General features: G+C 46.5%; 8 non-coding genes and 2 pseudogenes across 8 annotated transcripts; all 10 read right to left on the minus strand.

Moving 5' to 3' along the window:
* Positions 1-1,846: 1,846 nt before the first annotated feature.
* On the minus strand, positions 1,847-1,965 carry LOC147081704 (5S ribosomal RNA). Its single transcript, XR_015076464.1, has one exon. It is a non-coding gene; the product is annotated as a 5S ribosomal RNA (ribosomal RNA).
* A 2,435-nt stretch (positions 1,966-4,400) lies between these two features.
* Positions 4,401-4,519, minus strand: LOC147081705 (5S ribosomal RNA). Its single transcript, XR_015076471.1, has one exon. It is a non-coding gene; the product is annotated as a 5S ribosomal RNA (ribosomal RNA).
* Positions 4,520-6,946: 2,427 nt separating this feature from the next.
* Positions 6,947-7,065, minus strand: LOC147081706 (5S ribosomal RNA; annotated as a pseudogene).
* Positions 7,066-9,480: 2,415 nt separating this feature from the next.
* LOC147081707 (5S ribosomal RNA) lies at positions 9,481-9,599 on the minus strand. The gene has a single exon (XR_015076488.1). It is a non-coding gene; the product is annotated as a 5S ribosomal RNA (ribosomal RNA).
* A 2,417-nt stretch (positions 9,600-12,016) lies between these two features.
* Positions 12,017-12,135, minus strand: LOC147081708 (5S ribosomal RNA). The gene has a single exon (XR_015076522.1). It is a non-coding gene; the product is annotated as a 5S ribosomal RNA (ribosomal RNA).
* A 2,423-nt stretch (positions 12,136-14,558) lies between these two features.
* LOC147081709 (5S ribosomal RNA) lies at positions 14,559-14,677 on the minus strand. Its single transcript, XR_015076499.1, has one exon. It is a non-coding gene; the product is annotated as a 5S ribosomal RNA (ribosomal RNA).
* Positions 14,678-17,106: 2,429 nt separating this feature from the next.
* LOC147081710 (5S ribosomal RNA) lies at positions 17,107-17,225 on the minus strand. The gene has a single exon (XR_015076465.1). It is a non-coding gene; the product is annotated as a 5S ribosomal RNA (ribosomal RNA).
* A 2,436-nt stretch (positions 17,226-19,661) lies between these two features.
* Positions 19,662-19,780, minus strand: LOC147081711 (5S ribosomal RNA; annotated as a pseudogene).
* A 2,423-nt stretch (positions 19,781-22,203) lies between these two features.
* Positions 22,204-22,322, minus strand: LOC147081712 (5S ribosomal RNA). Its single transcript, XR_015076510.1, has one exon. It is a non-coding gene; the product is annotated as a 5S ribosomal RNA (ribosomal RNA).
* A 2,429-nt stretch (positions 22,323-24,751) lies between these two features.
* On the minus strand, positions 24,752-24,870 carry LOC147081713 (5S ribosomal RNA). The gene has a single exon (XR_015076466.1). It is a non-coding gene; the product is annotated as a 5S ribosomal RNA (ribosomal RNA).
* Positions 24,871-27,074: the final 2,204 nt, after the last annotated feature.

Here is a 27,074-nt window from a genome sequence, read left to right on the forward strand (position 1 = left end):
CTGACTAACGCAATTCAATTTTTCGAGGAGGTAACAAGGAGGGTCGATGAGGGTAGTGCCTTTGATGTAGTCTATATGGATTTTAGCAAGGCTTTTGATAAGGTCCCGCATGCCAGATTGGTCATGAAAGTAAAAGCCCATGGGATCCAAGGCAAAGTGGCAAGTTGGATCCAAAATTGGCTCAGAGGCAGGAAACAAAGGGTAATGGTCGAAGGGTGTTTTTGTGACCGGAAGGCTGTTTCCAGTGGGGTTCCGCAGGGCTCACAGAATCACAGAAACCCCACAGTGCAGATAGAGGCCATTTCGGCCCATCGAGCCTGCACCGACTCAGTACTGGGCCCTTTGCTTTTTCTGGTATATATCAATGATTTGGATTTGAATGTAGGAAGTATGATTAAGAAGTTTGCAGATGATACAAAAATTGGCCGTGTGGTTAATAATGAAACAGAATGCTGTAGACTGCAGGAAGATATCAATGGACTCGTCTAGTGGGCAGAACAGTGGCAAATGGAATTCAGTTGGAATACACAATAAATGGTAGGACACTGAGAAATGCAGAGGATCAGCGGGACCTTGGAGTGCATGTCCACAGATCCCTGAAGGTAGCAGGACAGGTAGATAAAGTGGTTAAGCAGGCATACGGGATACTTGCCTTTATTAGCCGAGGCGTAGAATATAAGAGCGGGGAGGTTATGCTTCAACTGTATAAAACACTAGTTAGGCCGCAGCTAGAGTGCCGCGTGCAGTTCTGGTCACCACATTACAAGAAGGATGCGATTGCACTAGAGAAGGTGCAGAGGAGATTTCCGAGGATGTTGCCTGGGCTGGGGAATTTTAGTTATGAGGAAAGATTGGATAGGCTGGGGTTGTTTTCTTTGGAACACAGGAGGCTGAGGCGAGACCTAATTGAGGTGTGTAAAATTATGAGGGGCCGAGATAGAGTGGATAGGAAGGACCTATTTCCCTTAGCAGAAGGGTCAATAATAGATTTCAAGTAATTGGTAGGAGGTTTACAGGGAATTTGAGGAGACATTTTTTCACCCAGTGAATGGTGGGGGTCTGGAATGCACTGCCTGAAAGGGTGGTAGAGGCAGAAACCCTCATCACGTTTAAAAAGTACTTGGATATGCACTTGAACTGCCGTAACCTACAAGGCTACGGACCAAGTGCTGTAAAGTGGGATTTGGGTGGATTGCTCTTTGTCGGCTGGCACGGACAAGATGGGCCGAATGGCCTCCTTCTGTGCTGTAAATTTCTATGATTCTGCCTGATCATGTGACATCTGCCCACACGACTTCTACAAATGTTATTACATTGTAGCCAGGATTGTTTAGTTTCCAATTCCGCCCATTTTGAAGCCAGGTCTCCGTTATGGCTACTATTGCATAACCCCATGTGGCAACTTGCGCCTGCAAATCGTCAATCTTATTTGTAACACTCCTCGCATTAACACACATGCATTTCAACAGCATGCTAGTTGGCTTTGCTTTTTTCCTGAATTTAACTGCTGCTCTTTCTACATTCTTCTTTGTTCTGTTGCTGTTTGTCCCTCCGAGTTTTCTATGCACCTTGTCTCTCCTCTCTGCTGCTGTGTCCTGGTGGCCCTCCGCCAGTGTGTGTATTTTGGCTATCTTATTTTCTTCTTCTGCTTATTTCGGCCCTGTGTCTGGAGCCCCTTGCATTTGTGTAGCAGCAGGAGAATGTGCAGCGAAGAAATGGTCAAAGGAAAGCGAGAGAGAGAGACAGAGAGAGAGAGAGAGAGAGCAGCAAAAAGGATGTTGATTGATTAAGAGCAGTGTGTGCGCGTGTGTGTGCAAAACGTTGAGCAGCCTGTGGCGGCAGCAAAAGCCTACTGCACCCGGTATTCCCAGGCGGTCTCCCATCCAAGTACTAACCAGGCCTGACTCTGCTTAGCTTCCGAGATCAGACGAGATCGGGCACATTCAGACTAGTATGGCCGTAGGCATATGCTAGCTGGCTTTCTCTTTACTTAAAGCTGTCGCCCATTTTTTTCTCTTCTACGCATTCATACAAGTATTCAACACTCAATTTACATTTACAAATTTTACTCCTCCCGCAACCCCCCACCCCCCCTCCACCTCTTCTTGCTGCTCTGCCTCCCACACAAACAAACTACAAGCCCAACCCTTCATTGCCTTCTATTCAAATATTACATCAAATAAACATGCTCAAACACCAAGTCTTAAGGGCTGTAGCATCTTTCAAACTGGACAAATACCCAGGCCCGCATCAAATCTATCCCACACTCTTAAGAGAAGTAAGACACCAAATAGCACAGGCTCTCACCATCATTTTACAATCCTCTCTGGCTACAGGTGTGGTGCCCGACCACTGGAGGACTGCTAACGTGCTACCGTTCTTTCAAAAGGGAGAGAGGGATAGACCGCATAATTACAGGACAGTCAGCCTAACCTCGGTGGTGGGAAAATTATTGGAAAAAGTTCTGAGGGACAGGAGAAATCTTCATTTAGAAAGACACGGATTAATCAGGGACAGTCAGCATGGATTTCTTAACGGAAGGTCGTGTCTGACTAACGCAATTCAATTTTTCGAGGAGGTAACAAGGAGGGTCGATGAGGGTAGTGCCTTTGATGTAGTCTATATGGATTTTAGCAAGGCTTTTGATAAGGTCCCGCATGCCAGATTGGTCACGAAAGTAAAAGCCCATGGGATCCAAGGCAAAGTGGCAAGTTGGATCCAAAATTGGCTCAGAGGCAGGAAACAAAGGGTAATGGTCGAAGGGTGTTTTTGTGACCGGAAGGCTGTTTCCAGTGGGGTTCCGCAGGGCTCACAGAATCACAGAAACCCCACAGTGCAGATAGAGGCCATTTCGGCCCATCGAGCCTGCACCGACTCAGTACTGGGCCCTTTGCTTTTTCTGGTATATATCAATGATTTGGATTTGAATGTAGGAAGTATGATTAAGAAGTTTGCAGATGATACAAAAATTGGCCGTGTGGTTAATAATGAAACAGAATGCTGTAGACTGCAGGAAGATATCAATGGACTCGTCTAGTGGGCAGAACAGTGGCAAATGGAATTCAGTTGGAATACACAATAAATGGTAGGACACTGAGAAATGCAGAGGATCAGCGGGACCTTGGAGTGCATGTCCACAGATCCCTGAAGGTAGCAGGACAGGTAGATAAAGTGGTTAAGCAGGCATACGGGATACTTGCCTTTATTAGCCGAGGCGTAGAATATAAGAGCGGGGAGGTTATGCTTCAACTGTATAAAACACTAGTTAGGCCGCAGCTAGAGTGCCGCGTGCAGTTCTGGTCACCACATTACAAGAAGGATGCGATTGCACTAGAGAAGGTGCAGAGGAGATTTCCGAGGATGTTGCCTGGGCTGGGGAATTTTAGTTATGAGGAAAGATTGGATAGGCTGGGGTTGTTTTCTTTGGAACACAGGAGGCTGAGGCGAGACCTAATTGAGGTGTGTAAAATTATGAGGGGCCGAGATAGAGTGGATAGGAAGGACCTATTTCCCTTAGCAGAAGGGTCAATAATAGATTTCAAGTAATTGGTAGGAGGTTTACAGGGAATTTGAGGAGACATTTTTTCACCCAGTGAATGGTGGGGGTCTGGAATGCACTGCCTGAAAGGGTGGTAGAGGCAGAAACCCTCATCACGTTTAAAAAGTACTTGGATATGCACTTGAACTGCCGTAACCTACAAGGCTACGGACCAAGTGCTGTAAAGTGGGATTTGGGTGGATTGCTCTTTGTCGGCTGGCACGGACAAGATGGGCCGAATGGCCTCCTTCTGTGCTGTAAATTTCTATGATTCTGCCTGATCATGTGACATCTGCCCACACGACTTCTACAAATGTTATTACATTGTAGCCAGGATTGTTTAGTTTCCAATTCCGCCCATTTTGAAGCCAGGTCTCCGTTATAGCTACTATTGCATAACCCCATGTGGCAACTTGCGCCTGCAACTCGTCAATCTTATTTGTAACGCTCCTCGCATTAACACACATGCATTTCAACAGCATGCTAGTTGGCTTTGCTTTTTTCCTGAATTTAACTGCTGCTCTTTCTACATTCTTCTTTGTTCTGTTGCTGTTTGTCCCTCCGAGTTTTCTATGCACCTTGTCTCTCCTCTCTGCTGCTGTGTCCTGGTGGCCCTCCGCCAGTGTGTGTATTTTGGCTATCTTATTTTCTTCTTCTGCTTATTTCGGCCCTGTGTCTGGAGCCCCTTGCATTTGTGTAGCAGCAGGAGAATGTGCAGCGAAGAAATGGTCAAAGGAAAGCGAGAGAGAGAGACAGAGAGAGAGAGAGAGAGAGAGAGAGCAGCAAAAAGGATGTTGATTGATTAAGAGCAGTGTGTGCGCGTGTGTGTGCAAAACGTTGAGCAGCCTGTGGCGGCAGCAAAAGCCTACTGCACCCGGTATTCCCAGGCAGTCTCCCATCCAAGTACTAACCAGGCCTGACTCTGCTTAGCTTCCGAGATCAGACGAGATCGGGCGCATTCAGACTAGTATGGCCGTAGGCATATGCTAGCTGGCTTTCTCTTTACTTAAAGCTGTCGCCCATTTTTTTCTCTTCTACGCATTCATACAAGTATTCAACACTCAATTTACATTTACAAATTTTACTCCTCCCGCAACCCCCCACCCCCCCTCCACCTCTTCTTGCTGCTCTGCCTCCCACACAAACAAACTACAAGCCCAACCCTTCATTGCCTTCTATTCAAATATTACATCAAATAAACATGCTCAAACACCAAGTCTTAAGGGCTGTAGTATCTTTCAAACTGGACAAATACCCAGGCCCGCATCAAATCTATCCCACACTCTTAAGAGAAGTAAGACACCAAATAGCACAGGCTCTCACCATCATTTTACAATCCTCTCTGGCTACAGGTGTGGTGCCCGACCACTGGAGGACTGCTAACGTGCTACCGTTCTTTCAAAAGGGAGAGAGGGATAGACCGCATAATTACAGGCCAGTCAGCCTAACCTCGGTGGTGGGAAAATTATTGGAAAAAGTTCTGAGGGACAGGAGAAATCTTCATTTAGAAAGACACGGATTAATCAGGGACAGTCAGCATGGATTTCTTAACGGAAGGTCGTGTCTGACTAACGCAATTCAATTTTTCGAGGAGGTAACAAGGAGGGTCGATGAGGGTAGTGCCTTTGATGTAGTCTATATGGATTTTAGCAAGGCTTTTGATAAGGTCCCGCATGCCAGATTGGTCACGAAAGTAAAAGCCCATGGGATCCAAGGCAAAGTGGCAAGTTGGATCCAAAATTGGCTCAGAGGCAGGAAACAAAGGGTAATGGTCGAAGGGTGTTTTTGTGACCGGAAGGCTGTTTCCAGTGGGGTTCCGCAGGGCTCACAGAATCACAGAAACCCCACAGTGCAGATAGAGGCCATTTCGGCCCATCGAGCCTGCACCGACTCAGTACTGGGCCCTTTGCTTTTTCTGGTATATATCAATGATTTGGATTTGAATGTAGGAAGTATGATTAAGAAGTTTGCAGATGATACAAAAATTGGCCGTGTGGTTAATAATGAAACAGAATGCTGTAGACTGCAGGAAGATATCAATGGACTCGTCTAGTGGGCAGAACAGTGGCAAATGGAATTCAGTTGGAATACACAATAAATGGTAGGACACTGAGAAATGCAGAGGATCAGCGGGACCTTGGAGTGCATGTCCACAGATCCCTGAAGGTAGCAGGACAGGTAGATAAAGTGGTTAAGCAGGCATACGGGATACTTGCCTTTATTAGCCGAGGCGTAGAATATAAGAGCGGGGAGGTTATGCTTCAACTGTATAAAACACTAGTTAGGCCGCAGCTAGAGTGCCGCGTGCAGTTCTGGTCACCACATTACAAGAAGGATGCGATTGCACTAGAGAAGGTGCAGAGGAGATTTCCGAGGATGTTGCCTGGGCTGGGGAATTTTAGCTATGAGGAAAGATTGGATAGGCTGGGGTTGTTTTCTTTGGAATACAGGAGGCTGAGGCGAGACCTAATTGAGGTGTGTAAAATTATGAGGGGCCGAGATAGAGTGGATAGGAAGGACCTATTTCCCTTAGCAGAAGGGTCAATAATAGATTTCAAGTAATTGGTAGGAGGTTTACAGGGAATTTGAGGAGACATTTTTTCACCCAGTGAATGGTGGGGGTCTGGAATGCACTGCCTGAAAGGGTGGTAGAGGCAGAAACCCTCATCACGTTTAAAAAGTACTTGGATATGCACTTGAACTGCCGTAACCTACAAGGCTACGGACCAAGTGCTGTAAAGTGGGATTTGGGTGGATTGCTCTTTGTCGGCTGGCACGGACAAGATGGGCCGAATGGCCTCCTTCTGTGCTGTAAATTTCTATGATTCTGCCTGATCATGTGACATCTGCCCACACGACTTCTACAAATGTTATTACATTGTAGCCAGGATTGTTTAGTTTCCAATTCCGCCCATTTTGAAGCCAGGTCTCCGTTATGGCTACTATTGCATAACCCCATGTGGCAACTTGCGCCTGCAACTCGTCAATCTTATTTGTAACACTCCTCGCATTAACACACATGCATTTCAACAGCATGCTAGTTGGCTTTGCTTTTTTCCTGAATTTAACTGCTGCTCTTTCTACATTCTTCTTTGTTCTGTTGCTGTTTGTCCCTCCGAGTTTTCTATGCACCTTGTCTCTCCTCTCTGCTGCTGTGTCCTGGTGGCCCTCCGCCAGTGTGTGTATTTTGGCTATCTTATTTTCTTCTTCTGCTTATTTCGGCCCTGTGTCTGGAGCCCCTTGCATTTGTGTAGCAGCAGGAGAATGTGCAGCGAAGAAATGGTCAAAGGAAAGCGAGAGAGAGAGAGAGAGAGAGAGAGAGAGAGCAGCAAAAAGGATGTTGATTGATTAAGAGCAGTGTGTGCGCGTGTGTGTGCAAAACGTTGAGCAGCCTGTGGCGGCAGCAAAAGCCTACTGCACCCGGTATTCCCAGGCAGTCTCCCATCCAAGTACTAACCAGGCCTGACTCTGCTTAGCTTCCGAGATCAGACGAGATCAGGCGCATTCAGACTAGTATGGCCGTAGGCATATGCTAGCTGGCTTTCTCTTTACTTAAAGCTGTCGCCCATTTTTTTCTCTTCTACGCATTCATACAAGTATTCAACACTCAATTTACATTTACAAATTTTACTCCTCCCGCAACCCCCCACCCCCCCTCCACCTCTTCTTGCTGCTCTGCCTCCCACACAAACAAACTACAAGCCCAACCCTTCATTGCCTTCTATTCAAATATTACATCAAATAAACATGCTCAAACACCAAGTCTTAAGGGCTGTAGCATCTTTCAAACTGGACAAATACCCAGGCCCGCATCAAATCTATCCCACACTCTTAAGAGAAGTAAGACACCAAATAGCACAGGCTCTCACCATCATTTTACAATCCTCTCTGGCTACAGGTGTGGTGCCCGACCACTGGAGGACTGCTAACGTGCTACCGTTCTTTCAAAAGGGAGAGAGGGATAGACCGCATAATTACAGGCCAGTCAGCCTAACCTCGGTGGTGGGAAAATTATTGGAAAAAGTTCTGAGGGACAGGAGAAATCTTCATTTAGAAAGACACGGATTAATCAGGGACAGTCAGCATGGATTTCTTAACGGAAGGTCGTGTCTGACTAACGCAATTCAATTTTTCGAGGAGGTAACAAGGAGGGTCGATGAGGGTAGTGCCTTTGATGTAGTCTATATGGATTTTAGCAAGGCTTTTGATAAGGTCCCGCATGCCAGATTGGTCACGAAAGTAAAAGCCCATGGGATCCAAGGCAAAGTGGCAAGTTGGATCCAAAATTGGCTCAGAGGCAGGAAACAAAGGGTAATGGTCGAAGGGTGTTTTTGTGACCGGAAGGCTGTTTCCAGTGGGGTTCCGCAGGGCTCACAGAATCACAGAAACCCCACAGTGCAGATAGAGGCCATTTCGGCCCATCGAGCCTGCAGCGACTCAGTACTGGGCCCTTTGCTTTTTCTGGTATATATCAATGATTTGGATTTGAATGTAGGAAGTATGATTAAGAAGTTTGCAGATGATACAAAAATTGGCCGTGTGGTTAATAATGAAACAGAATGCTGTAGACTGCAGGAAGATATCAATGGACTCGTCTAGTGGGCAGAACAGTGGCAAATGGAATTCAGTTGGAATACACAATAAATGGTAGGACACTGAGAAATGCAGAGGATCAGCGGGACCTTGGAGTGCATGTCCACAGATCCCTGAAGGTAGCAGGACAGGTAGATAAAGTGGTTAAGCAGGCATACGGGATACTTGCCTTTATTAGCCGAGGCGTAGAATATAAGAGCGGGGAGGTTATGCTTCAACTGTATAAAACACTAGTTAGGCCGCAGCTAGAGTGCCGCGTGCAGTTCTGGTCACCACATTACAAGAAGGATGCGATTGCACTAGAGAAGGTGCAGAGGAGATTTCCGAGGATGTTGCCTGGGCTGGGGAATTTTAGTTATGAGGAAAGATTGGATAGGCTGGGGTTGTTTTCTTTGGAACACAGGAGGCTGAGGCGAGACCTAATTGAGGTGTGTAAAATTATGAGGGGCCGAGATAGAGTGGATAGGAAGGACCTATTTCCCTTAGCAGAAGGGTCAATAATAGATTTCAAGTAATTGGTAGGAGGTTTACAGGGAATTTGAGGAGACATTTTTTCACCCAGTGAATGGTGGGGGTCTGGAATGCACTGCCTGAAAGGGTGGTAGAGGCAGAAACCCTCATCACGTTTAAAAAGTACTTGGATATGCACTTGAACTGCCGTAACCTACAAGGCTACGGACCAAGTGCTGTAAAGTGGGATTTGGGTGGATTGCTCTTTGTCGGCTGGCACGGACAAGATGGGCCGAATGGCCTCCTTCTGTGCTGTAAATTTCTATGATTCTGCCTGATCATGTGACATCTGCCCACACGACTTCTACAAATGTTATTACATTGTAGCCAGGATTGTTTAGTTTCCAATTCCGCCCATTTTGAAGCCAGGTCTCCGTTATGGCTACTATTGCATAACCCCATGTGGCAACTTGCGCCTGCAACTCGTCAATCTTATTTGTAACGCTCCTCGCATTAACACACATGCATTTCAACAGCATGCTAGTTGGCTTTGCTTTTTTCCTGAATTTAACTGCTGCTCTTTCGACATTCTTCTTTGTTCTGTTGCTGTTTGTCCCTCCGAGTTTTCTATGCACCTTGTCTCTCCTCTCTGCTGCTGTGTCCTGGTGGCCCTCCGCCAGTGTGTGTATTTTGGCTATCTTATTTTCTTCTTCTGCTTATTTCGGCCCTGTGTCTGGAGCCCCTTGCATTTGTGTAGCAGCAGGAGAATGTGCAGCGAAGAAATGGTCAAAGGAAAGCGAGAGAGAGAGAGAGAGAGCAGCAAAAAGGATGTTGATTGATTAAGAGCAGTGTGTGCGCGTGTGTGTGCAAAACGTTGAGCAGCCTGTGGCGGCAGCAAAAGCCTACTGCACCTGGTATTCCCAGGCGGTCTCCCATCCAAGTACTAACCAGGCCTGACTCTGCTTAGCTTCCGAGATCAGACGAGATCGGGCGCATTCAGACTAGTATGGCCGTAGGCATATGCTGGCTGGCTTTCTCTTTACTTAAAGCTGTCGCCCATTTTTTTCTCTTCTACGCATTCATACAAGTATTCAACACTCAATTTACATTTACAAATTTTACTCCTCCCGCAACCCCCCACCCCCCCTCCACCTCTTCTTGCTGCTCTGCCTCCCACACAAACAAACTACAAGCCCAACCCTTCATTGCCTTCTATTCAAATATTACATCAAATAAACATGCTCAAACACCAAGTCTTAAGGGCTGTAGCATCTTTCAAACTGGACAAATACCCAGGCCCGCATCAAATCTATCCCACACTCTTAAGGGAAGTAAGACACCAAATAGCACAGGCTCTCACCATCATTTTACAATCCTCTCTGGCTACAGGTGTGGTGCCCGACCACTGGAGGACTGCTAACGTGCTACCGTTCTTTCAAAAGGGAGAGAGGGATAGACCGCATAATTACAGGCCAGTCAGCCTAACCTCGGTGGTGGGAAAATTATTGGAAAAAGTTCTGAGGGACAGGAGAAATCTTCATTTAGAAAGACACGGATTAATCAGGGACAGTCAGCATGGATTTCTTAACGGAAGGTCGTGTCTGACTAACGCAATTCAATTTTTCGAGGAGGTAACAAGGAGGGTCGATGAGGGTAGTGCCTTTGATGTAGTCTATATGGATTTTAGCAAGGCTTTTGATAAGGTCCCGCATGCCAGATTGGTCACGAAAGTAAAAGCCCATGGGATCCAAGGCAAAGTGGCAAGTTGGATCCAAAATTGGCTCAGAGGCAGGAAACAAAGGGTAATGGTCGAAGGGTGTTTTTGTGACCGGAAGGCTGTTTCCAGTGGGGTTCCGCAGGGCTCACAGAATCACAGAAACCCCACAGTGCAGATAGAGGCCATTTCGGCCCATCGAGCCTGCACCGACTCAGTACTGGGCCCTTTGCTTTTTCTGGTATATATCAATGATTTGGATTTGAATGTAGGAAGTATGATTAAGAAGTTTGCAGATGATACAAAAATTGGCCGTGTGGTTAATAATGAAACAGAATGCTGTAGACTGCAGGAAGATATCAATGGACTCGTCTAGTGGGCAGAACAGTGGCAAATGGAATTCAGTTGGAATACACAATAAATGGTAGGACACTGAGAAATGCAGAGGATCAGCGGGACCTTGGAGTGCATGTCCACAGATCCCTGAAGGTAGCAGGACAGGTAGATAAAGTGGTTAAGCAGGCATACGGGATACTTGCCTTTATTAGCCGAGGCGTAGAATATAAGAGCGGGGAGGTTATGCTTCAACTGTATAAAACACTAGTTAGGCCGCAGCTAGAGTGCCGCGTGCAGTTCTGGTCACCACATTACAAGAAGGATGCGATTGCACTAGAGAAGGTGCAGAGGAGATTTCCGAGGATGTTGCCTGGGCTGGGGAATTTTAGTTATGAGGAAAGATTGGATAGGCTGGGGTTGTTTTCTTTGGAACACAGGAGGCTGAGGCGAGACCTAATTGAGGTGTGTAAAATTATGAGGGGCCGAGATAGAGTGGATAGGAAGGACCTATTTCCCTTAGCAGAAGGGTCAATAATAGATTTCAAGTAATTGGTAGGAGGTTTACAGGGAATTTGAGGAGACATTTTTTCACCCAGTGAATGGTGGGGGTCTGGAATGCACTGCCTGAAAGGGTGGTAGAGGCAGAAACCCTCATCACGTTTAAAAAGTACTTGGATATGCACTTGAACTGCCGTAACCTACAAGGCTACGGACCAAGTGCTGTAAAGTGGGATTTGGGTGGATTGCTCTTTGTCGGCTGGCACGGACAAGATGGGCCGAATGGCCTCCTTCTGTGCTGTAAATTTCTATGATTCTGCCTGATCATGTGACATCTGCCCACACGACTTCTACAAATGTTATTACATTGTAGCCAGGATTGTTTAGTTTCCAATTCCGCCCATTTTGAAGCCAGGTCTCCGTTATGGCTACTATTGCATAACCCCATGTGGCAACTTGCGCCTGCAACTCGTCAATCTTATTTGTAACACTCCTCGCATTAACACACATGCATTTCAACAGCATGCTAGTTGGCTTTGCTTTTTTCCTGAATTTAACTGCTGCTCTTTCTACATTCTTCTTTGTTCTGTTGCTGTTTGTCCCTCCGAGTTTTCTATGCACCTTGTCTCTCCTCTCTGCTGCTGTGTCCTGGTGGCCCTCCGCCAGTGTGTGTATTTTGGCTATCTTATTTTCTTCTTCTGCTTATTTCGGCCCTGTGTCTGGAGCCCCTTGCATTTGTGTAGCAGCAGGAGAATGTGCAGCGAAGAAATGGTCAAAGGAAAGCGAGAGAGAGAGAGAGAGAGAGCAGCAAAAAGGATGTTGATTGATTAAGAGCAGTGTGTGCGCGTGTGTGTGCAAAACGTTGAGCAGCCTGTGGCGGCAGCAAAAGCCTACTGCACCTGGTATTCCCAGGCAGTCTCCCATCCAAGTACTAACCAGGCCTGACTCTGCTTAGCTTCCGAGATCAGACGAGATCGGGCGCATTCAGACTAGTATGGCTGTAGGCATATGCTAGCTGGCTTTCTCTTTACTTAAAGCTGTCGCCCATTTTTTTCTCTTCTACGCATTCATACAAGTATTCAACACTCAATTTACATTTACAAATTTTACTCCTCCCGCAACCCCCCACCCCCCCTCCACCTCTTCTTGCTGCTCTGCCTCCCACACAAACAAACTACAAGCCCAACCCTTCATTGCCTTCTATTCAAATATTACATCAAATAAACATGCTCAAACACCAAGTCTTAAGGGCTGTAGCATCTTTCAAACTGGACAAATACCCAGGCCCGCATCAAATCTATCCCACACTCTTAAGAGAAGTAAGACACCAAATAGCACAGGCTCTCACCATCATTTTACAATCCTCTCTGGCTACAGGTGTGGTGCCCGACCACTGGAGGACTGCTAACGTGCTACCGTTCTTTCAAAAGGGAGAGAGGGATAGACCGCATAATTACAGGCCAGTCAGCCTAACCTCGGTGGTGGGAAAATTATTGGAAAAAGTTCTGAGGGACAGGAGAAATCTTCATTTAGAAAGACACGGATTAATCAGGGACAGTCAGCATGGATTTCTTAACGGAAGGTCGTGTCTGACTAACGCAATTCAATTTTTCGAGGAGGTAACAAGGAGGGTCGATGAGGGTAGTGCCTTTGATGTAGTCTATATGGATTTTAGCAAGGCTTTTGATAAGGTCCCGCATGCCAGATTGGTCACGAAAGTAAAAGCCCATGGGATCCAAGGCAAAGTGGCAAGTTGGATCCAAAATTGGCTCAGAGGCAGGAAACAAAGGGTAATGGTCGAAGGGTGTTTTTGTGACCGGAAGGCTGTTTCCAGTGGGGTTCCGCAGGGCTCACAGAATCACAGAAACCCCACAGTGCAGATAGAGGCCATTTCGGCCCATCGAGCCTGCACCGACTCAGTACTGGACCCTTTGCTTTTTCTGGTATATATCAATGATTTGGATTTGAATGTAGGAAGTATGATTAAGAAGTTTGCAGATGATACAAAAATTGGCCGTGTGGTTAATAATGAAACAGAATGCTGTAGACTGCAGGAAGATATCAATGGACTCGTCTAGTGGGCAGAACAGTGGCAAATGGAATTCAGTTGGAATACACAATAAATGGTAGGACACTGAGAAATGCAGAGGATCAGCGGGACCTTGGAGTGCATGTCCACAGATCCCTGAAGGTAGCAGGACAGGTAGATAAAGTGGTTAAGCAGGCATACGGGATACTTGCCTTTATTAGCCGAGGCGTAGAATATAAGAGCGGGGAGGTTATGCTTCAACTGTATAAAACACTAGTTAGGCCGCAGCTAGAGTGCCGCGTGCAGTTCTGGTCACCACATTACAAGAAGGATGCGATTGCACTAGAGAAGGTGCAGAGGAGATTTCCGAGGATGTTGCCTGGGCTGGGGAATTTTAGTTATGAGGAAAGATTGGATAGGCTGGGGTTGTTTTCTTTGGAACACAGGAGGCTGAGGTGAGACCTAATTGAGGTGTGTAAAATTATGAGGGGCCGAGATAGAGTGGATAGGAAGGACCTATTTCCCTTAGCAGAAGGGTCAATAATAGATTTCAAGTAATTGGTAGGAGGTTTACAGGGAATTTGAGGAGACATTTTTTCACCCAGTGAATGGTGGGGGTCTGGAATGCACTGCCTGAAAGGGTGGTAGAGGCAGAAACCCTCATCACGTTTAAAAAGTACTTGGATATGCACTTGAACTGCCGTAACCTACAAGGCTACGGACCAAGTGCTGTAAAGTGGGATTTGGGTGGATTGCTCTTTGTCGGCTGGCACGGACAAGATGGGCCGAATGGCCTCCTTCTGTGCTGTAAATTTCTATGATTCTGCCTGATCATGTGACATCTGCCCACACGACTTCTACAAATGTTATTACATTGTAGCCAGGATTGTTTAGTTTCCAATTCCGCCCATTTTGAAGCCAGGTCTCCGTTATGGCTACTATTGCATAACCCCATGTGGCAACTTGCGCCTGCAACTCGTCAATCTTATTTGTAACGCTCCTCGCATTAACACACATGCATTTCAACAGCATGCTAGTTGGCTTTGCTTTTTTCCTGAATTTAACTGCTGCTCTTTCGACATTCTTCTTTGTTCTGTTGCTGTTTGTCCCTCCGAGTTTTCTATGCACCTTGTCTCTCCTCTCTGCTGCTGTGTCCTGGTGGCCCTCCGCCAGTGTGTGTATTTTGGCTATCTTATTTTCTTCTTCTGCTTATTTCGGCCCTGTGTCTGGAGCCCCTTGCATTTGTGTAGCAGCAGGAGAATGTGCAGCGAAGAAATGGTCAAAGGAAAGCGAGAGAGAGAGAGAGAGAGAGAGAGAGCAGCAAAAAGGATGTTGATTGATTAAGAGCAGTGTGTGCGCGTGTGTGTGCAAAACGTTGAGCAGCCTGTGGCGGCAGCAAAAGCCTACTGCACCTGGTATTCCCAGGCGGTCTCCCATCCAAGTACTAACCAGGCCTGACTCTGCTTAGCTTCCGAGATCAGACGAGATCGGGCGCATTCAGACTAGTATGGCCGTAGGCATATGCTGGCTGGCTTTCTCTTTACTTAAAGCTGTCGCCCATTTTTTTCTCTTCTACGCATTCATACAAGTATTCAACACTCAATTTACATTTACAAATTTTACTCCTCCCGCAACCCCCCACCCCCCCTCCACCTCTTCTTGCTGCTCTGCCTCCCACACAAACAAACTACAAGCCCAACCCTTCATTGCCTTCTATTCAAATATTACATCAAATAAACATGCTCAAACACCAAGTCTTAAGGGCTGTAGCATCTTTCAAACTGGACAAATACCCAGGCCCGCATCAAATCTATCCCACACTCTTAAGAGAAGTAAGACACCAAATAGCACAGGCTCTCACCATCATTTTACAATCCTCTCTGGCTACAGGTGTGGTGCCCGACCACTGGAGGACTGCTAACGTGCTACCGTTCTTTCAAAAGGGAGAGAGGGATAGACCGCATAATTACAGGCCAGTCAGCCTAACCTCGGTGGTGGGTAAATTATTGGAAAAAGTTCTGAGGGACAGGAGAAATCTTCATTTAGAAAGACACGGATTAATCAGGGACAGTCAGCATGGATTTCTTAACGGAAGGTCGTGTCTGACTAACGCAATTCAATTTTTCGAGGAGGTAACAAGGAGGGTCGATGAGGGTAGTGCCTTTGATGTAGTCTATATGGATTTTAGCAAGGCTTTTGATAAGGTCCCGCATGCCAGATTGGTCACGAAAGTAAAAGCCCATGGGATCCAAGGCAAAGTGGCAAGTTGGATCCAAAATTGGCTCAGAGGCAGGAAACAAAGGGTAATGGTCGAAGGGTGTTTTTGTGACCGGAAGGCTGTTTCCAGTGGGGTTCCGCAGGGCTCACAGAATCACAGAAACCCCACAGTGCAGATAGAGGCCATTTCGGCCCATCGAGCCTGCACCGACTCAGTACTGGGCCCTTTGCTTTTTCTGGTATATATCAATGATTTGGATTTGAATGTAGGAAGTATGATTAAGAAGTTTGCAGATGATACAAAAATTGGCCGTGTGGTTAATAATGAAACAGAATGCTGTAGACTGCAGGAAGATATCAATGGACTCGTCTAGTGGGCAGAACAGTGGCAAATGGAATTCAGTTGGAATACACAATAAATGGTAGGACACTGAGAAATGCAGAGGATCAGCGGGACCTTGGAGTGCATGTCCACAGATCCCTGAAGGTAGCAGGACAGGTAGATAAAGTGGTTAAGCAGGCATACGGGATACTTGCCTTTATTAGCCGAGGCGTAGAATATAAGAGCGGGGAGGTTATGCTTCAACTGTATAAAACACTAGTTAGGCCGCAGCTAGAGTGCCGCGTGCAGTTCTGGTCACCACATTACAAGAAGGATGCGATTGCACTAGAGAAGGTGCAGAGGAGATTTCCGAGGATGTTGCCTGGGCTGGGGAATTTTAGTTATGAGGAAAGATTGGATAGGCTGGGGTTGTTTTCTTTGGAACACAGGAGGCTGAGGCGAGACCTAATTGAGGTGTGTAAAATTATGAGGGGCCGAGATAGAGTGGATAGGAAGGACCTATTTCCCTTAGCAGAAGGGTCAATAATAGATTTCAAGTAATTGGTAGGAGGTTTACAGGGAATTTGAGGAGACATTTTTTCACCCAGTGAATCGTGGGGGTCTGGAATGCACTGCCTGAAAGGGTGGTAGAGGCAGAAACCCTCATCACGTTTAAAAAGTACTTGGATATGCACTTGAACTGCCGTAACCTACAAGGCTACGGACCAAGTGCTGTAAAGTGGGATTTGGGTGGATTGCTCTTTGTCGGCTGGCACGGACAAGATGGGCCGAATGGCCTCCTTCTGTGCTGTAAATTTCTATGATTCTGCCTGATCATGTGACATCTGCCCACACGACTTCTACAAATGTTATTACATTGTAGCCAGGATTGTTTAGTTTCCAATTCCGCCCATTTTGAAGCCAGGTCTCCGTTATGGCTACTATTGCATAACCCCATGTGGCAACTTGCGCCTGCAACTCGTCAATCTTATTTGTAACGCTCCTCGCATTAACACACATGCATTTCAACAGCATGCTAGTTGGCTTTGCTTTTTTCCTGAATTTAACTGCTGCTCTTTCTACATTCTTCTTTGTTCTGTTGCTGTTTGTCCCTCCGAGTTTTCTATGCACCTTGTCTCTCCTCTCTGCTGCTGTGTCCTGGTGGCCCTCCGCCAGTGTGTGTATTTTGGCTATCTTATTTTCTTCTTCTGCTTATTTCGGCCCTGTGTCTGGAGCCCCTTGCATTTGTGTAGCAGCAGGAGAATGTGCAGCGAAGAAATGGTCAAAGGAAAGCGAGAGAGAGAGACAGAGAGAGAGAGAGAGAGAGCAGCAAAAAGGATGTTGATTGATTAAGAGCAGTGTGTGCGCGTGTGTGTGCAAAACGTTGAGCAGCCTGTGGCGGCAGCAAAAGCCTACTGCACCCGGTATTCCCAGGCGGTCTCCCATCCAAGTACTAACCAGGCCTGACTCTGCTTAGCTTCCGAGATCAGACGAGATCGGGCACATTCAGACTAGTATGGCCGTAGGCATATGCTAGCTGGCTTTCTCTTTACTTAAAGCTGTCGCCCATTTTTTTCTCTTCTACGCATTCATACAAGTATTCAACACTCAATTTACATTTACAAATTTTACTCCTCCCGCAACCCCCACCCCCCCTCCACCTCTTCTTGCTGCTCTGCCTCCCACACAAACAAACTACAAGCCCAACCCTTCATTGCCTTCTATTCAAATATTACATCAAATAAACATGCTCAAACACCAAGTCTTAAGGGCTGTAGCATCTTTCAAACTGGACAAATACCCAGGCCCGCATCAAATCTATCCCACACTCTTAAGAGAAGTAAGACACCAAATAGCACAGGCTCTCACCATCATTTTACAATCCTCTCTGGCTACAGGTGTGGTGCCCGACCACTGGAGGACTGCTAACGTGCTACCGTTCTTTCAAAAGGGAGAGAGGGATAGACCGCATAATTACAGGCCAGTCAGCCTAACCTCGGTGGTGGGAAAATTATTGGAAAAAGTTCTGAGGGACAGGAGAAATCTTCATTTAGAAAGACACGGATTAATCAGGGACAGTCAGCATGGATTTCTTAACGGAAGGTCGTGTCTGACTAACGCAATTCAATTTTTCGAGGAGGTAACAAGGAGGGTCGATGAGGGTAGTGCCTTTGATGTAGTCTATATGGATTTTAGCAAGGCTTTTGATAAGGTCCCGCATGCCAGATTGGTCACGAAAGTAAAAGCCCATGGGATCCAAGGCAAAGTGGCAAGTTGGATCCAAAATTGGCTCAGAGGCAGGAAACAAAGGGTAATGGTCGAAGGGTGTTTTTGTGACCGGAAGGCTGTTTCCAGTGGGGTTCCGCAGGGCTCACAGAATCACAGAAACCCCACAGTGCAGATAGAGGCCATTTCGGCCCATCGAGCCTGCACCGACTCAGTACTGGGCCCTTTGCTTTTTCTGGTATATATCAATGATTTGGATTTGAATGTAGGAAGTATGATTAAGAAGTTTGCAGATGATACAAAAATTGGCCGTGTGGTTAATAATGAAACAGAATGCTGTAGACTGCAGGAAGATATCAATGGACTCGTCTAGTGGGCAGAACAGTGGCAAATGGAATTCAGTTGGAATACACAATAAATGGTAGGACACTGAGAAATGCAGAGGATCAGCGGGACCTTGGAGTGCATGTCCACAGATCCCTGAAGGTAGCAGGACAGGTAGATAAAGTGGTTAAGCAGGCATACGGGATACTTGCCTTTATTAGCCGAGGCGTAGAATATAAGAGCGGGGAGGTTATGCTTCAACTGTATAAAACACTAGTTAGGCCGCAGCTAGAGTGCCGCGTGCAGTTCTGGTCACCACATTACAAGAAGGATGCGATTGCACTAGAGAAGGTGCAGAGGAGATTTCCGAGGATGTTGCCTGGGCTGGGGAATTTTAGTTATGAGGAAAGATTGGATAGGCTGGGGTTGTTTTCTTTGGAACACAGGAGGCTGAGGCGAGACCTAATTGAGGTGTGTAAAATTATGAGGGGCCGAGATAGAGTGGATAGGAAGGACCTATTTCCCTTAGCAGAAGGGTCAATAATAGATTTCAAGTAATTGGTAGGAGGTTTACAGGGAATTTGAGGAGACATTTTTTCACCCAGTGAATGGTGGGGGTCTGGAATGCACTGCCTGAAAGGGTGGTAGAGGCAGAAACCCTCATCACGTTTAAAAAGTACTTGGATATGCACTTGAACTGCCGTAACCTACAAGGCTACGGACCAAGTGCTGTAAAGTGGGATTTGGGTGGATTGCTCTTTGTCGGCTGGCACGGACAAGATGGGCCGAATGGCCTCCTTCTGTGCTGTAAATTTCTATGATTCTGCCTGATCATGTGACATCTGCCCACACGACTTCTACAAATGTTATTACATTGTAGCCAGGATTGTTTAGTTTCCAATTCCGCCCATTTTGAAGCCAGGTCTCCGTTATAGCTACTATTGCATAACCCCATGTGGCAACTTGCGCCTGCAACTCGTCAATCTTATTTGTAACGCTCCTCGCATTAACACACATGCATTTCAACAGCATGCTAGTTGGCTTTGCTTTTTTCCTGAATTTAACTGCTGCTCTTTCTACATTCTTCTTTGTTCTGTTGCTGTTTGTCCCTCCGAGTTTTCTATGCACCTTGTCTCTCCTCTCTGCTGCTGTGTCCTGGTGGCCCTCCGCCAGTGTGTGTATTTTGGCTATCTTATTTTCTTCTTCTGCTTATTTCGGCCCTGTGTCTGGAGCCCCTTGCATTTGTGTAGCAGCAGGAGAATGTGCAGCGAAGAAATGGTCAAAGGAAAGCGAGAGAGAGAGACAGAGAGAGAGAGAGAGAGAGAGAGAGAGCAGCAAAAAGGATGTTGATTGATTAAGAGCAGTGTGTGCGCGTGTGTGTGCAAAACGTTGAGCAGCCTGTGGCGGCAGCAAAAGCCTACTGCACCCGGTATTCCCAGGCAGTCTCCCATCCAAGTACTAACCAGGCCTGACTCTGCTTAGCTTCCGAGATCAGACGAGATCGGGCGCATTCAGACTAGTATGGCCGCAGGCATATGCTAGCTGGCTTTCTCTTTACTTAAAGCTGTCGCCCATTTTTTTCTCTTCTACGCATTCATACAAGTATTCAACACTCAATTTACATTTACAAATTTTACTCCTCCCGCAACCCCCCACCCCCCCTCCACCTCTTCTTGCTGCTCTGCCTCCCACACAAACAAACTACAAGCCCAACCCTTCATTGCCTTCTATTCAAATATTACATCAAATAAACATGCTCAAACACCAAGTCTTAAGGGCTGTAGTATCTTTCAAACTGGACAAATACCCAGGCCCGCATCAAATCTATCCCACACTCTTAAGAGAAGTAAGACACCAAATAGCACAGGCTCTCACCATCATTTTACAATCCTCTCTGGCTACAGGTGTGGTGCCCGACCACTGGAGGACTGCTAACGTGCTACCGTTCTTTCAAAAGGGAGAGAGGGATAGACCGCATAATTACAGGCCAGTCAGCCTAACCTCGGTGGTGGGAAAATTATTGGAAAAAGTTCTGAGGGACAGGAGAAATCTTCATTTAGAAAGACACGGATTAATCAGGGACAGTCAGCATGGATTTCTTAACGGAAGGTCGTGTCTGACTAACGCAATTCAATTTTTCGAGGAGGTAACAAGGAGGGTCGATGAGGGTAGTGCCTTTGATGTAGTCTATATGGATTTTAGCAAGGCTTTTGATAAGGTCCCGCATGCCAGATTGGTCACGAAAGTAAAAGCCCATGGGATCCAAGGCAAAGTGGCAAGTTGGATCCAAAATTGGCTCAGAGGCAGGAAACAAAGGGTAATGGTCGAAGGGTGTTTTTGTGACCGGAAGGCTGTTTCCAGTGGGGTTCCGCAGGGCTCACAGAATCACAGAAACCCCACAGTGCAGATAGAGGCCATTTCGGCCCATCGAGCCTGCACCGACTCAGTACTGGGCCCTTTGCTTTTTCTGGTATATATCAATGATTTGGATTTGAATGTAGGAAGTATGATTAAGAAGTTTGCAGATGATACAAAAATTGGCCGTGTGGTTAATAATGAAACAGAATGCTGTAGACTGCAGGAAGATATCAATGGACTCGTCTAGTGGGCAGAACAGTGGCAAATGGAATTCAGTTGGAATACACAATAAATGGTAGGACACTGAGAAATGCAGAGGATCAGCGGGACCTTGGAGTGCATGTCCACAGATCCCTGAAGGTAGCAGGACAGGTAGATAAAGTGGTTAAGCAGGCATACGGGATACTTGCCTTTATTAGCCGAGGCGTAGAATATAAGAGCGGGGAGGTTATGCTTCAACTGTATAAAACACTAGTTAGGCCGCAGCTAGAGTGCCGCGTGCAGTTCTGGTCACCACATTACAAGAAGGATGCGATTGCACTAGAGAAGGTGCAGAGGAGATTTCCGAGGATGTTGCCTGGGCTGGGGAATTTTAGTTATGAGGAAAGATTGGATAGGCTGGGGTTGTTTTCTTTGGAACACAGGAGGCTGAGGCGAGACCTAATTGAGGTGTGTAAAATTATGAGGGGCCGAGATAGAGTGGATAGGAAGGACCTATTTCCCTTAGCAGAAGGGTCAATAATAGATTTCAAGTAATTGGTAGGAGGTTTACAGGGAATTTGAGGAGACATTTTTTCACCCAGTGAATGGTGGGGGTCTGGAATGCACTGCCTGAAAGGGTGGTAGAGGCAGAAACCCTCATCACGTTTAAAAAGTACTTGGATATGCACTTGAACTGCCGTAACCTACAAGGCTACGGACCAAGTGCTGTAAAGTGGGATTTGGGTGGATTGCTCTTTGTCGGCTGGCACGGACAAGATGGGCCGAATGGCCTCCTTCTGTGCTGTAAATTTCTATGATTCTGCCTGATCATGTGACATCTGCCCACACGACTTCTACAAATGTTATTACATTGTAGCCAGGATTGTTTAGTTTCCAATTCCGCCCATTTTGAAGCCAGGTCTCCGTTATGGCTACTATTGCATAACCCCATGTGGCAACTTGCGCCTGCAACTCGTCAATCTTATTTGTAACGCTCCTCGCATTAACACACATGCATTTCAACAGCATGCTAGTTGGCTTTGCTTTTTTCCTGAATTTAACTGCTGCTCTTTCGACATTCTTCTTTGTTCTGTTGCTGTTTGTCCCTCCGAGTTTTCTATGCACCTTGTCTCTCCTCTCTGCTGCTGTGTCCTGGTGGCCCTCCGCCAGTGTGTGTATTTTGGCTATCTTATTTTCTTCTTCTGCTTATTTCGGCCCTGTGTCTGGAGCCCCTTGCATTTGTGTAGCAGCAGGAGAATGTGCAGCGAAGAAATGGTCAAAGGAAAGCGAGAGAGAGAGAGAGAGAGAGAGAGAGCAGCAAAAAGGATGTTGATTGATTAAGAGCAGTGTGTGCGCGTGTGTGTGCAAAACGTTGAGCAGCCTGTGGCGGCAGCAAAAGCCTACTGCACCTGGTATTCCCAGGCGGTCTCCCATCCAAGTACTAACCAGGCCTGACTCTGCTTAGCTTCCGAGATCAGACGAGATCGGGCGCATTCAGACTAGTATGGCCGTAGGCATATGCTGGCTGGCTTTCTCTTTACTTAAAGCTGTCGCCCATTTTTTTCTCTTCTACGCATTCATACAAGTATTCAACACTCAATTTACATTTACAAATTTTACTCCTCCCGCAACCCCCCACCCCCCCTCCACCTCTTCTTGCTGCTCTGCCTCCCACACAAACAAACTACAAGCCCAACCCTTCATTGCCTTCTATTCAAATATTACATCAAATAAACATGCTCAAACACCAAGTCTTAAGGGCTGTAGCATCTTTCAAACTGGACAAATACCCAGGCCCGCATCAAATCTATCCCACACTCTTAAGAGAAGTAAGACACCAAATAGCACAGGCTCTCACCATCATTTTACAATCCTCTCTGGCTACAGGTGTGGTGCCCGACCACTGGAGGACTGCTAACGTGCTACCGTTCTTTCAAAAGGGAGAGAGGGATAGACCGCATAATTACAGGCCAGTCAGCCTAACCTCGGTGGTGGGTAAATTATTGGAAAAAGTTCTGAGGGACAGGAGAAATCTTCATTTAGAAAGACACGGATTAATCAGGGACAGTCAGCATGGATTTCTTAACGGAAGGTCGTGTCTGACTAACGCAATTCAATTTTTCGAGGAGGTAACAAGGAGGGTCGATGAGGGTAGTGCCTTTGATGTAGTCTATATGGATTTTAGCAAGGCTTTTGATAAGGTCCCGCATGCCAGATTGGTCACGAAAGTAAAAGCCCATGGGATCCAAGGCAAAGTGGCAAGTTGGATCCAAAATTGGCTCAGAGGCAGGAAACAAAGGGTAATGGTCGAAGGGTGTTTTTGTGACCGGAAGGCTGTTTCCAGTGGGGTTCCGCAGGGCTCACAGAATCACAGAAACCCCACAGTGCAGATAGAGGCCATTTCGGCCCATCGAGCCTGCACCGACTCAGTACTGGGCCCTTTGCTTTTTCTGGTATATATCAATGATTTGGATTTGAATGTAGGAAGTATGATTAAGAAGTTTGCAGATGATACAAAAATTGGCCGTGTGGTTAATAATGAAACAGAATGCTGTAGACTGCAGGAAGATATCAATGGACTCGTCTAGTGGGCAGAACAGTGGCAAATGGAATTCAGTTGGAATACACAATAAATGGTAGGACACTGAGAAATGCAGAGGATCAGCGGGACCTTGGAGTGCATGTCCACAGATCCCTGAAGGTAGCAGGACAGGTAGATAAAGTGGTTAAGCAGGCATACGGGATACTTGCCTTTATTAGCCGAGGCGTAGAATATAAGAGCGGGGAGGTTATGCTTCAACTGTATAAAACACTAGTTAGGCCGCAGCTAGAGTGCCGCGTGCAGTTCTGGTCACCACATTACAAGAAGGATGCGATTGCACTAGAGAAGGTGCAGAGGAGATTTCCGAGGATGTTGCCTGGGCTGGGGAATTTTAGTTATGAGGAAAGATTGGATAGGCTGGGGTTGTTTTCTTTGGAACACAGGAGGCTGAGGCGAGACCTAATTGAGGTGTGTAAAATTATGAGGGGCCGAGATAGAGTGGATAGGAAGGACCTATTTCCCTTAGCAGAAGGGTCAATAATAGATTTCAAGTAATTGGTAGGAGGTTTACAGGGAATTTGAGGAGACATTTTTTCACCCAGTGAATCGTGGGGGTCTGGAATGCACTGCCTGAAAGGGTGGTAGAGGCAGAAACCCTCATCACGTTTAAAAAGTACTTGGATATGCACTTGAACTGCCGTAACCTACAAGGCTACGGACCAAGTGCTGTAAAGTGGGATTTGGGTGGATTGCTCTTTGTCGGCTGGCACGGACAAGATGGGCCGAATGGCCTCCTTCTGTGCTGTAAATTTCTATGATTCTGCCTGATCATGTGACATCTGCCCACACGACTTCTACAAATGTTATTACATTGTAGCCAGGATTGTTTAGTTTCCAATTCCGCCCATTTTGAAGCCAGGTCTCCGTTATGGCTACTATTGCATAACCCCATGTGGCAACTTGCGCCTGCAACTCGTCAATCTTATTTGTAACGCTCCTCGCATTAACACACATGCATTTCAACAGCATGCTAGTTGGCTTTGCTTTTTTCCTGAATTTAACTGCTGCTCTTTCTACATTCTTCTTTGTTCTGTTGCTGTTTGTCCCTCCGAGTTTTCTATGCACCTTGTCTCTCCTCTCTGCTGCTGTGTCCTGGTGGCCCTCCGCCAGTGTGTGTATTTTGGCTATCTTATTTTCTTCTTCTGCTTATTTCGGCCCTGTGTCTGGAGCCCCTTGCATTTGTGTAGCAGCAGGAGAATGTGCAGCGAAGAAATGGTCAAAGGAAAGCGAGAGAGAGAGACAGAGAGAGAGAGAGAGAGAGCAGCAAAAAGGATGTTGATTGATTAAGAGCAGTGTGTGCGCGTGTGTGTGCAAAACGTTGAGCAGCCTGTGGCGGCAGCAAAAGCCTACTGCACCCGGTATTCCCAGGCGGTCTCCCATCCAAGTACTAACCAGGCCTGACTCTGCTTAGCTTCCGAGATCAGACGAGATCGGGCACATTCAGACTAGTATGGCCGTAGGCATATGCTAGCTGGCTTTCTCTTTACTTAAAGCTGTCGCCCATTTTTTTCTCTTCTACGCATTCATACAAGTATTCAACACTCAATTTACATTTACAAATTTTACTCCTCCCGCAACCCCCACCCCCCCTCCACCTCTTCTTGCTGCTCTGCCTCCCACACAAACAAACTACAAGCCCAACCCTTCATTGCCTTCTATTCAAATATTACATCAAATAAACATGCTCAAACACCAAGTCTTAAGGGCTGTAGCATCTTTCAAACTGGACAAATACCCAGGCCCGCATCAAATCTATCCCACACTCTTAAGAGAAGTAAGACACCAAATAGCACAGGCTCTCACCATCATTTTACAATCCTCTCTGGCTACAGGTGTGGTGCCCGACCACTGGAGGACTGCTAACGTGCTACCGTTCTTTCAAAAGGGAGAGAGGGATAGACCGCATAATTACAGGCCAGTCAGCCTAACCTCGGTGGTGGGAAAATTATTGGAAAAAGTTCTGAGGGACAGGAGAAATCTTCATTTAGAAAGACACGGATTAATCAGGGACAGTCAGCATGGATTTCTTAACGGAAGGTCGTGTCTGACTAACGCAATTCAATTTTTCGAGGAGGTAACAAGGAGGGTCGATGAGGGTAGTGCCTTTGATGTAGTCTATATGGATTTTAGCAAGGCTTTTGATAAGGTCCCGCATGCCAGATTGGTCACGAAAGTAAAAGCCCATGGGATCCAAGGCAAAGTGGCAAGTTGGATCCAAAATTGGCTCAGAGGCAGGAAACAAAGGGTAATGGTCGAAGGGTGTTTTTGTGACCGGAAGGCTGTTTCCAGTGGGGTTCCGCAGGGCTCACAGAATCACAGAAACCCCACAGTGCAGATAGAGGCCATTTCGGCCCATCGAGCCTGCACCGACTCAGTACTGGGCCCTTTGCTTTTTCTGGTATATATCAATGATTTGGATTTGAATGTAGGAAGTATGATTAAGAAGTTTGCAGATGATACAAAAATTGGCCGTGTGGTTAATAATGAAACAGAATGCTGTAGACTGCAGGAAGATATCAATGGACTCGTCTAGTGGGCAGAACAGTGGCAAATGGAATTCAGTTGGAATACACAATAAATGGTAGGACACTGAGAAATGCAGAGGATCAGCGGGACCTTGGAGTGCATGTCCACAGATCCCTGAAGGTAGCAGGACAGGTAGATAAAGTGGTTAAGCAGGCATACGGGATACTTGCCTTTATTAGCCGAGGCGTAGAATATAAGAGCGGGGAGGTTATGCTTCAACTGTATAAAACACTAGTTAGGCCGCAGCTAGAGTGCCGCGTGCAGTTCTGGTCACCACATTACAAGAAGGATGCGATTGCACTAGAGAAGGTGCAGAGGAGATTTCCGAGGATGTTGCCTGGGCTGGGGAATTTTAGTTATGAGGAAAGATTGGATAGGCTGGGGTTGTTTTCTTTGGAACACAGGAGGCTGAGGCGAGACCTAATTGAGGTGTGTAAAATTATGAGGGGCCGAGATAGAGTGGATAGGAAGGACCTATTTCCCTTAGCAGAAGGGTCAATAATAGATTTCAAGTAATTGGTAGGAGGTTTACAGGGAATTTGAGGAGACATTTTTTCACCCAGTGAATGGTGGGGGTCTGGAATGCACTGCCTGAAAGGGTGGTAGAGGCAGAAACCCTCATCACGTTTAAAAAGTACTTGGATATGCACTTGAACTGCCGTAACCTACAAGGCTACGGACCAAGTGCTGTAAAGTGGGATTTGGGTGGATTGCTCTTTGTCGGCTGGCACGGACAAGATGGGCCGAATGGCCTCCTTCTGTGCTGTAAATTTCTATGATTCTGCCTGATCATGTGACATCTGCCCACACGACTTCTACAAATGTTATTACATTGTAGCCAGGATTGTTTAGTTTCCAATTCCGCCCATTTTGAAGCCAGGTCTCCGTTATAGCTACTATTGCATAACCCCATGTGGCAACTTGCGCCTGCAACTCGTCAATCTTATTTGTAACGCTCCTCGCATTAACACACATGCATTTCAACAGCATGCTAGTTGGCTTTGCTTTTTTCCTGAATTTAACTGCTGCTCTTTCTACATTCTTCTTTGTTCTGTTGCTGTTTGTCCCTCCGAGTTTTCTATGCACCTTGTCTCTCCTCTCTGCTGCTGTGTCCTGGTGGCCCTCCGCCAGTGTGTGTAT

The sequence above is a fragment of the Somniosus microcephalus genome, unplaced genomic scaffold (assembly GCF_052327205.1).
Source record: "Somniosus microcephalus isolate GS21.2 unplaced genomic scaffold, FLI_Smic_1.0 scaffold493, whole genome shotgun sequence".
NCBI lineage: Eukaryota > Metazoa > Chordata > Chondrichthyes > Squaliformes > Somniosidae > Somniosus > Somniosus microcephalus.